We start from the raw sequence: 11,506 nt of genomic DNA, 5'->3' as shown, positions 1-11,506 counted from the left end.
GCACAGGGATATTTGTGCTGTGTTTGTCACTGGCTGCAGGTGAAGCTCCCTCTGATGTAGCTGCCAATGTGGCTTTGACAAAAACCACCCCACCCTAGTGGCTTGAGAAGTGTGTAGAAAGCATCTTAATGGGAAAAACTCAAAAAAAAAAAAAATCTAAATATTGATCCAGCACCCAACGCAGTCCAGCCTTTCCTGATAAGTATTTTAGGAAGAATCCTGTAGAATTGAAAGAAGAGAAAAACCACTTTTGGAGTGTACTGGATTCAGCCATGTCTTCTCTAAATCTTTGAAGTTATTCACAAAGAATCCCACTAATATTCTCCCCATTAAATTTCAGGAAAACACAAATGGTAGACAGGGTGGAAAGGTCAGGATGCCTCCTGCCTACCTCCCATATATCTGAGCTCTTAATAGCTGGATTTTGCCCAAAGCTGCAGATCTGGGCCCTGTGCCCAGAAGGAAAAATAACAAATCTCTTTTTCTGAGGAGTTATTAATCATGGGGTTTTTTTTTCCCCTACTTATAGGAAAGATGAGCCTAAATCTAAGTTTCAAGTATAATTTCCAAAGCAAGTGGAGCACAAATAATAGGCCTCCCTCTCCACCATGAAAGTGGAGCCAATAATCTGGATCCACATCTGAATGTGCAAATCTCTGGAGGTGTCAGTGCAAATCTTTACAGCTCTGGACTGCAGTTCTGCATAGGAACATTATTTTCTCTGCAGAATTACCATGCACTCACCTGCCTGCCCAGATTTTAAAATAGGCTTGGTTAATTAGGCTTCATGAAATGACTGCAATGGCAGGTTCAATAACAGCTGACACAACTGGCTGTCCTGCCATTTATCCCTGCTCATATTCCAGCTGCCAATGCCATTCTGAGGAAACAAGGCCTCAAGCTGTAAAAAATGGGGGATTACTTTTTAGTTGCCACCTTCTGTCGTGCAAGAAAAGGGCTTGGTATGTTGCAAAAAAAATGTCCACTGTTGAGTTTTCTGGCTTCTGATTCAAAGTCCAGACTGGGGACTCAGTGAGGGGCTTCACCCCAAAGTCAGTGAATGTGAGGTAACACCGCAATTATCAACTGAAGATTATCAAATACCGTGTAAACAAAAATTTTCAGCTTAATTCTTAATTTCAGTTATTAAAAATACCATGATTACAATAAAATCTACACATAATTACAGCCACAGAATTTAAGAAAACTTTTAAAACCCTGTATTCAAACGAGCCCTTAGCCAGATTAAATAGTCTACCTCATTTTAATCATTTTGCTTCTTAGGCTTAACATAATTTTCTCAGGTGCAATAGATAAAAACACCCAGTTCAATACTTGTTTCTTAAGAAATTCAAGACTTATTGATGATTGGATTATATTAGAATACTGGATGTGAGAAAGTTGATTATTGCTGAGTTTAAAAAGATTAAGAGCTCTATATTGAGCATATTTGACTAAGACCACTTTTACTAAATTGCACCAGGAAAGTCCACAGCTGTTGCAAACTTCCACACAGAGCTGATGCCAAAGCCAATGGGAGGTTTGTATGTCAATAAGGGCAGCTCCAGAAACATTTAAACCTTCAAATTCAAAGAGAGTAAGCTAATTTCCCAGGAGGAAAAAAAAAACCCAAACCTAATCCATTTAGGATGTCTAGTAAAAGATGGAGAACACAGCACTGGACTTGTCTCATTATGCTTGTGTATCACACTCAGTCACTGGTTGATTTATATCCCACCATGAGCAATAAATCTCTCCCCTTGTATGTGTTTAAAAATTTGTCTCTCCTTCATGGTGCCTTTCTTCTATAATTAATCTTGTAACAGAGAATAGATATGATTTCCCCTTCCTTGCATCAGCTCTCTGTCATATTTTGACCATCTGAAGCAAGCAGGAGTTGTAAATGCTGGTGCTTGACAAACTGCCTCAGTACACGAAATAAAAACACCACCCCAACATTTCCTGATGACATTTTATAGGATACTCGAAATATGATACTGTGGCTTGTTAAGTGCTAGATTTTCAGCTGAATTCTTATAGGCAACTGGCAAAATTTTCCAAAATGTGTGTCTCAGTGATGAATGTAGATATGAATAACTATCTGTCTGCTGAGTATTATATGTACTATACAACACTCTGGCTCGAGTGAGTGAAAATAATGCTGGTAAATGTATTGCACAGTGTTTATTTATTTATTATCTCTGCTCATGAAGCAGAGCTGTTCTTCTGTCTAACACACGTGTGTGCAAGACGGGGTGGGGGGAATTTCCACTCGTTACCTAAATATTTTTGGAGAAGTTTTGTGACGTTTGGCTGCAACCTGTGCCCAAAAATCTGGAGCTGCATGTGCAAAATCTGGGCAGCTGCTTAGGCAATATGCAGTTTTCTGTTTGTTGTATCTGTGACCCATATGCAATATCTGCTCCTCACACGCATGTTCAGTTAACATTTCCTTCATATCTTGTAAATTTGGCAGGCAGAGCACTGGCAGATGATGAAGAGAATGTAGTCCACGACGTTGCTTTGTGGATTCTGAGCTTTTTCCTTTGTTCATTTTAACGGGTTTTGCATCATTTCAGAGCCCTGACTGGGAGCTGTGATCCTGGTTTCTGCTGTGCTCTTGAGCCAGTTTGAATGTGAAGATCTGGGTAATTGCAGTTGGCAAAAACTGTGGGAGACTGAAAAGGGTTTGTTGAACAATTCTTAAGTAGCAGGCCCTCTCTTGGCATAAATCAAAATGATGGTGGTTTCACCTAAATGTTAGGTCCATTAGATGACTTTATCCAGGGGTTATAGACTTCTTCTCTATGTGTAGGGCCCTGGTTTTTTATGGTATTTACAAGTGGAAGGAAGTAAACAGGATTTAGAGATCTCCTCCAATGTGCAAATGCTCACTTCCAATATCAGGCAAACACAAAACTAATTAAGTTCTATCCCTGTTCTTACACTTTGAGCAGACGACTTTAAAAACCTCTTTTCAGTAGCCCTAAAACAGACTTTTTAGAACTTTCCTTATGTCTGAAAAAAACCCAAAACAACTCTAGAGATTAAAAACACTCCAGACAAATCCTTATGGAGCCTGATGACTGCTGCAGCTGTAGCCACGCATATCAGAGCATCCCAAACCAACTGAGGCTGGGAAAAAAACTCCAAAAGCCCCTAAAAGCCCCCAAAAGCCACATCCCTGCCTCTGGCAGTGATTTACCCTCTTGGTTTTGTCAAAGCATCTATGAAATGATCTTGTTCTGCTTCAGGTCAACAGTAAAATCTTCTGGCAAGGATATATTTTTAAAAAATATAACTTTGAGAAGACATTTGAGACTAAACTCCAAAAACCAGCTGTATCAGAACATCCTGAAGAGGTTCCAGAAGCGAGGCAGGAATGGATGTGGCTGGGAGGCTGAGGGCCAGGGAGGCTGGGAAGCACAAACTGGCTTTGCTGTGATGATTTGGGATTCCAAATCATCAAAAAGGTAAAAATCCTGTCAAAGATTGGGCTGAAGCTGCAAGAGCTGCCATAAAAGGATTACTTTGGGTTTGGGAAGATTCTTTGGATTTTCAGATGGTTTATACGGAAACTACTAAACTTGGTTAAATGGTCAGAGAGTTTAATTCTTAAAGTCCAAGAGGTTTAGGTCACTAGCAGAATGTGAATTTTTCTGGACCTATATTCTTAAGGTTTCACAGCTCCCTCACCTCTTTTAATCCTAAATGAAGTAGGCTCTGAATATTGTGTCCTAGACATTTTTATGTGTACAGCGAATACCTCTGGAACAACCCTTTGGAAATTGCTTTTCACTGCTGTTAGATCTGTCTTCTCCCCACACTCAGTGTTCTTCTGATTAAGCAAAGCTTAAAAGCAAAGGCAGAGACTTCACACATCTGTCAGCTCGCTGTTCCTTGACTCCAAAAATCACTGATCAGCACGGAAAGCTCAGTTGGATTCTGATCTCAGAGTCACTGTGTGTTTGCTTTGCTGGATTGTGAGGGCTGAGCACAGGCTTTTGTGTCTGCACAATCAGGGATTATGTCTTTGCAACCTCCCCAGACCTGAATAAGCGAGAACAATGATATCGTAGCCTTAAATCTATTTATTTTTAATTTGCTTTTTATGTTTGCAGCATTCAATAGAGTGAAAACTTTTGATGGGTGAAGTTTGTTTTTTTTTTTTTTAGGAAAAACTAAAAAAATCCTCCTGCTCCAAAAGGCAGCTGTCCCTGTTGGGAAGGTATAAAAGTTTACATGGAGAAAAGAGCTGCTGCAAGTCTTTGTAAAATGTCAGCTTCTTACCTGTAGTCCTGGTGTGTTTGGTGTAAATATGTGTTTAGGATTGTCACTCGTTAAGCAAATGTTGCTGATCTAATGAACTGGAGGAGTTGCTGTAGTTTATCATGTATATTTAGATTTCTAGGGAGGAGGATTAGCCCTGCAGGCTGTAAGTGCCCTTCAGAAATGTGTGTGCCAAGAAGCAAAAGCACCAGGGGTGTGACAGCAGGGATGGCAATTGTGGAGTAAAATAACTTTTTTGTTGTTGTTGAAGAAATGCTCTTTCACATGATTTCAATACACCCAAAGGCACGAGTCCATATGGCTGATTATTTACACACAAAGTCATGTCAGGAAAAGGATTTCCATTTGGGATTATTACTGAGTCATGGAATCATAGAGGGGGTTTAGGTTGGAAGGGAGCTTAAAGCTCATCCAGTGTCACCCCATCCATGGCAGGGACACCTTCCACTGTCCCAGGCTGCTCCAGCCTGGCCTTGGGCACTGCCAGGGATCCAGGGGCAGCCACAGCTGCTCTGGGAATTCCAGGCCAGCTCCTCCCCACCCTTCCAGGGAACAATTCCTGCCCAAAATCCCATCTAAATCTCTGTCACTTTGAATCCATTCCCCCTTGTCCTGTCAACCCCTGCTCTCGTCCAGAGTTCCTTTCCATCCTTTTGGCATTAGGAAACTGTTTTCTAGTCACTGTAGTCCGACAACTAGAGCTTTAAAACAAACCTTTTTTTAAAAGTCATGCAAAAAGCAAAAAAACAGAAGTCCCCATTCCCCTGAGATTTGGATCCAGCACTTTTTAATGAAATGCCAGAGCATCCCAGTGAGATATTGGTGGGAACGCAGCAGGTCCCTGGTGCAGAACTGGCTGCAGCTTTTCCCTTTCTGCCCATCCCACTGCGCTGCTTTGTATTTCACTCCTGTCACTCTGAGCTCTTCAACAAAAACCTTAAAAAGCCCCGTCAGACACCAAAGTGTTTTAATTTACCTCCTGACCACCACACCTTTGTGCACAGACAGGTAAATCCTCCTCTTGTTTTGCAAATGGCATCAATGGCCAACAGAGGGAATAAAACACAAAGGAAGAAATCTCATTGATTTAGTAGGGTTTGTGAGAAAAAAGTCAGTAAAATGCTCGGTGCCCTCAGGGTCACACAGCAAACACGTGACAAGGTTGGGGGCAAGTTCTCTCATTCAAATAAAATAAAGCTACCTGCATCAGCCAGACTAAAGAATGGGTCTTTTTATAGCAGAAACCATAGGGCTTCCCAGATCAGACATTTGAAAACTATTATCACAGATTGCCTTGGAAAATAGAAATAGGTAACTAAGAGGTGCCTTGATTAACTTTATGTATACACAGGGCATTTTTCTAATCCTTAGACTTTTTTTTTCACAGCATTTTTATTTTTGAGGATTATTTCAGGATGAAAATTTCCCTGTATTTGGCAATCACTAATTGTTCCCTTCTGAATTCTTGAAGGAATGTAACCTATTACCAACCCCTCCAGATACAGCTGGATATAAACATTTGTCCCTAGATTAGACTATTAGAAGATTATTTGATTTTTTAAAAAGTTGTTAGGTTTTACATCTCCTTGCTGCAAGGACAGTAGGGTTGCTTGGGTAAGGACCGTTCATATCATGAGTGGTATAAAAAGTTCAGTCTGTATATTTGAAGTATTTATTTTGTTCTGCAAATATTGAAACTAGATGGTTTCCTATTTCTAAAAGCACCTAGAGCCAGTCTGAAGGAAGACAGTTATGAAATAACATGAATAGCTGCTGTAGATAGGGCATGTTTGATTATATTATTATAAATATTCCACTATAATTTATTGCATTTGACTTTTTTTATATAACAATGGGGTGTAATTGCAGGGGCTATTTATTTTTGGGGGAAATGGGAATATAAATTCTAAACTGCATGGATAAAGGGATGCACAGACCTCTTTGTAATGACAACATACTTAAGAGTGCCATGAGTTAACATGGATTTCAGGGTCCCGGGTAAGCTCAACTCTGAGAGTCTCCTAAGAGATATTCCAGGGAAATAAATTCATTAATGCAAAGGCAGACACGTAAAATCCTCTGTGTCTACAGTTTAAAGGAAGAACAACAAAATAAATATTAGTCCTGATTTCAGATTTTGAATAAGGGGGCCTGTGCTGTCTGTTCTGTTTACAATGGCTTGTGCTCTGTGGATACATATCAAATGTTGTAATATATTTTTATTACATAGAGTTAATGGTAAATACAAAGTGACATATATAAATAAATACATACTAAATCTGTATATTGTGATTTTGTTAACTTTACTGTTAATGAGATGTGGTTATGATAAATGACTTGGCATGAGCTATTTTTTCATATAAAATGAATGTTTTAAAAAGGTCTCTTTCACTTCATTGTTGCAAAAGTCGAGCCTTTGATGTCATTGCAATGACATGACCTGGTCACTCCCTCCTATTTTTTGGAAAACAGCTACAAAATCCATTGCAATGGAATATTACTTCATCCCAATATGAGCAGCACAAGTGGAATAACTGGAGAATCTGAATACACAATGTTTATTTCTAGTCTTGAATATATGTTTAGCCTATGATTCTACTTTAGTTCAGTTATTCCCTGTGTCAGGGTCCACAAACGTATGCGGGGAACCTGATGGTTCTTTTTAGGATCTCAGAGCGCAAAAGACACAGTGGGGGACAACTCAATACAACAAAAATGCACCTTTATTTAGTGCCACCAAAATGCGATAGCGGGAGAGAAAATAGAGAATAGTAAGAAAGATAGAAAAGAGGGTAAGGGGATTATAGCTACCAACGTGGAGGGACGAGTCCTCGAGGCCGAGATGCCCATAGACACGATCTTCTCCAGTGGGGTGATCACGAAGGTGAGCAGGGGTCTCCAGGGTTTTATAGGTTGGTCAAGGCCGGGACCAAAGTGAGTGGCACAAAGCCAAAGCAGGAGCCACTTGTGCTAAGGCAAAGCGAGGGGCCCAGAGCCAAAGCCGGAGTTGCCTGCGTCGAGGTTGGGTGCTCAGGGACAAGCTGCACACCGTACGTGCCGTACTCTGGTATGGACAGACCAGTTTGGACAAGTAGCCTTGGCTCAGTCCACTGTGACCAGTTCCATTGTTCTTGCACTCCGTTCTCATGGAGATGCATATCAGTCCTCCGACATTTGGAAAACGTTCTGCCTCAGCCAGGCCAGGGCTCCTTTCAGAGTCTGGGGTCTCAGTCCTCAATCATTGGAGACGGTCGTGAGGCATATCACATCCTTGGACAGACTCTGACACCCTGACATCTTGGGCAGGTTTCAGGGTTGGTGTGAAATCAAGGTGGAGGAGCTTCCATTTCCTGCCCCCTGAACATCCTCCCGCATTCAGAGCTCCCACAGAAAGATCTGGGGTTGAAAACTCCTCCTCAAGTGGCAAACCCTGCACAGGGCAAACCTTCAGGTCCTCACAGACCTTTCCCATTGTCCATGTGAGATCCAAATTCTTGGTCCCCAAATGGGTTTTTTCCTGATTTACAGGGATTAATACTTGAATAATCAGTAATGAATTTTATTAACATAAAATCACGAAATTATTTGGATTGGAATGGACCTTAAGGGTTATCTCATTCCACATCCCCTGCCATGGGCAGACACCTTCCACTCACTGGAATCGGCAACATTTCCAGTCTCCTCCCTGGGATGTCCAGACAGAGATTTGAGCTGAAGCTAAATTCCACTCCAGTGCACAGATTAGGCCTCTTAAGGGCTCTTTTGCTTCCCATGCAGGTGTTAAATCTCCACTGTAGAAAAGCAGAAGAGATCTCAGAAGAGCTGAAAACCCTCAGACGCCAAATAATTTCTGATTTAACCAACACGATTACTTTGTGCTGCATCTTTTATTCCCACTTCCTCCCTTTATTTTAAATATCTTTTTTCTCCACCTTTCTCTGTGCATGCCCCATCTCCCTGCCAGGCACACGTTAACAGAGTCTCCACACATTAACACCCTGATCTCACAAAACTGGCAGGGCTGGGGGAGATAAATCATTTATTCACATTCAGCCTCTAGCCACCTTTAATTTATACCGAGAGCAAGGCACAAAATCGGGCTCCAAATGCAAAGATTTCACTGTTATCTTTGAAAGGAGAAGCTGGCTGTGCAAACCTCAGCACAACAATCGTGTTCTCACACGGGGGGGAAAGGCATTTCCCAGAGTCACAGCTCCATCCTGGGCTCCAGGCTCAAACAAACAGGCAAAGGGAAGCTGCTAACACCATGTGAGTGATTCTGGGACACTGTTCCCTCTCTGAATCTGTGGGAGGTTTTATTTTGCTCTGGTCTCCATTACAACTTTTTTTCCTCCTCCCTTAGGAAGGACCTAAATATTGTCTTTCACAGCACAAAGGCGCAGGAATATTAATTCCTGGAAATTTTCGCCTGGAAATTCAGCTGAGACAGAATAATTTTAATAATTATTAAAATAATTATAATTACAGAATAACTATAGACAGAAAATGCAAGGAAGTGTAGTTTCAAAGGACTTGGCACCCATAGCATTATTTCACTTTTTTTCTTTTGCCACCATCATGCTAGAACCAAGTTAAAAGCCTCGTGGCAACTTCAGCTGGCCTGGCTTTGGGAGGACAGCAGCAGGACAGCAGGCACACTGCCCGTGTGGCAAGGCACCTCAAACAATGCAAATATTTATCTGAATCCTTGGTATAGTAGCATCTCAGTGTAGAAGAGAATCTGAATCAGAATCAGGATCAGGATCAGAATCACCAGGTTGGAAGAGACCTCCAGGATCATCGAGTCCAGCCCAACCCTAACCCCAACTAAACCCTGGCACCAAGAGCCACATCCAGTCTTTTCTTAAACACATCCAGGGATGGTGATTCCATCACCTCCACACATAGACTATTCCAATACTTTATCACCCTTTCTGTAAAAAACTTTTCCTAGTATCCAACCTGTATTTCCCTTGGTGCAGCCTGAGGCTGTGTCCTCTCATTCTGTCAGTGCCAGGAGAAAGACCAACCCCAGCTGAGCACAGCCACCTTTCAGGGGGTTGTACAGAGTGATAAGGTCACCCCTGAGTCTCCTTTTCTCCAGACCATCCCAGCCCTCTCAGTCGTTCCCATAGGAGCAAGAGGAGCCCCAAGAGGCAGAGCTGGAGGAGCCTCAGGATGAAATGAAGAGCTCAGGTGTGTCCCTGAGTCACTCTGGTCCCTGACACTGGAGCAACACAGCAAACCTCAGCACAGGACCAGGGGCCCAAGAGGCGTCTGGAAGGAAAGGGTTGGGAGCCATTTGGTGGCTTCTGGGACATTTGATGACAAGCAGCTGACCTAAACTGAAATTCCATCCCCTTGTGTGCTTGCACAGATTCTTTTGCAGCCAGTGTGCTGGAATTTGCTGTGCAAACATCAAGGGAATATCCATTTTGATCAGAGGGCTGGAGCCCCTCTGCTCTGAGCCAGGCTGAGAGAGCTGCGGGTGCTCACCTGGAGAGGAGAAGCTCCAGGGACACCTCAGAGCCCCTGGCAGAGCCTAAAGGGGCTCCAGGAGAGCTGGAGAGGGTCTGGGGACAAGGGCTGGAGGGACAGGACACAGGGAATGGCTTCCACTGCCAGAGGCCAGGATTAGATGGGATATTGGGGGGGTGGTGTCAGTAAAAAAACCATTGTCCCCTGTCCTGTCACCAGCTGCCTGCATGGATTGTCCCTCTCCCTCACTTTTGTAACCCCCTCTTCAACTACAGAATAACCCAGAAACAAACAGGGAACCTGGCAGGACTCTGAGGGTCACAGCTGACCCATGTGGAGTTTTTTCTCAACTTGGACAAAAGAGTAAAGCCAGGGTTGCACTTTCCTCCATCAATTTTTACAAAGGCCCACACTTTCTCAGGGTTTCTTGTTTTATCTCTAGGAGGAAAACCCCTGAGATTTAGAGGTTTTAATACATACAAAGTCATCATTTGTTAGTTTTTACAAGGCTACTTTTTTCCTTCCATTTTTTCTGATCTAAAGATTGCTTTCAGTGCTTTGTCATCTGTCCTCATTTAATCCATTTCAAAATTTATCCTTGCAGCATGAAACATTGCTGTTGATCCCATTAACTGTCTTCTAATAATTGCAGGCTTTAAGAAAGCTAAGGAAAAAAACTGACTGAAATTAAGCTTGAAATGAATAAGAACATGAAAAAAAATGAGTAGGAGTATGGTAATTACATGCTTATGACTGTGACATTAGGCAAAAGCAAACAGAGCAGCAGATGGTATCTGAATCTAAAGAAAAATGTAAATGATGATGAACTCACACCATTCCCTAAATAATGGTGTGTTTAGCTGCAGGTAGATGTTCCATGTAAAGAAGTGCTGCCTGATAATTCAAGGACATACACCCAATCCAGGAGGGACATCCCAGCAGCCTTTATTAGCTGAGAAATCACTTTATCCGTTTCTGTGTGCTGCAGGGCCTGTACCTTGTCCTCCTGGCCATCTCTGCCATTGTGCTTGTCAATAAACTCGCATTAGTGCTGATATCTGTCACATAAAACATCATCCCTTGTGACCTTGGTAGCCTTAACACAGCTATTGCAGCCTTTGTTACAGATATTTATTTTTTTCTCATATGTTGTCCCTTCTTTGCAATACGAAAGAAAGAAGAGGAAGGGACTATGTATCTATGCATTTTTTTCATATTTATATACTTCTATATTTGTGGCACCTATAAATACGTAAGGGCTTTACAAACAAATTCTTCCTAAGGAATACTACAAAGGCAATAAAATCTATCACCTGTTAAAATTTGGTCATTTCATTTCATAGAAGATATTGGTATTTTGTAATTATAATTCCCACTTCTTCCACGTCAGGAGGACTGAAAGAATATTTCTGCCTAGCAGCAAACAATGAATATACATGGGCAGTGAGATCATCTCAGAAGAACTTGTCGTTACTTTGGATTGTTTTCTTCTCTATTTTTTGGGCAGCATTCACAGGCTTCTTCCCAGGGACTGAGGCATATTCTTGTTCTGCTGAAAAGGAGCAGAGCAGATCGAGTTGATTAGGTGACACAGATACTACCTGTGCCTTTCTAATTTTACTTTTTCCTCCCTGCATGACCCAGATTCCACGAGTGTTCCGAAGCCTCCATGGATTTTAGGAGGGAGGCAAACATCCAGTGTGGCCCCGTGTGAGCTTCATTCCCCCATCCCAGGCTG

Source organism: Sylvia atricapilla, chromosome 8, assembly GCF_009819655.1.
Source record: "Sylvia atricapilla isolate bSylAtr1 chromosome 8, bSylAtr1.pri, whole genome shotgun sequence".
NCBI lineage: Eukaryota > Metazoa > Chordata > Aves > Passeriformes > Sylviidae > Sylvia > Sylvia atricapilla.
This window is presented reverse-complemented; position numbering follows the sequence as displayed.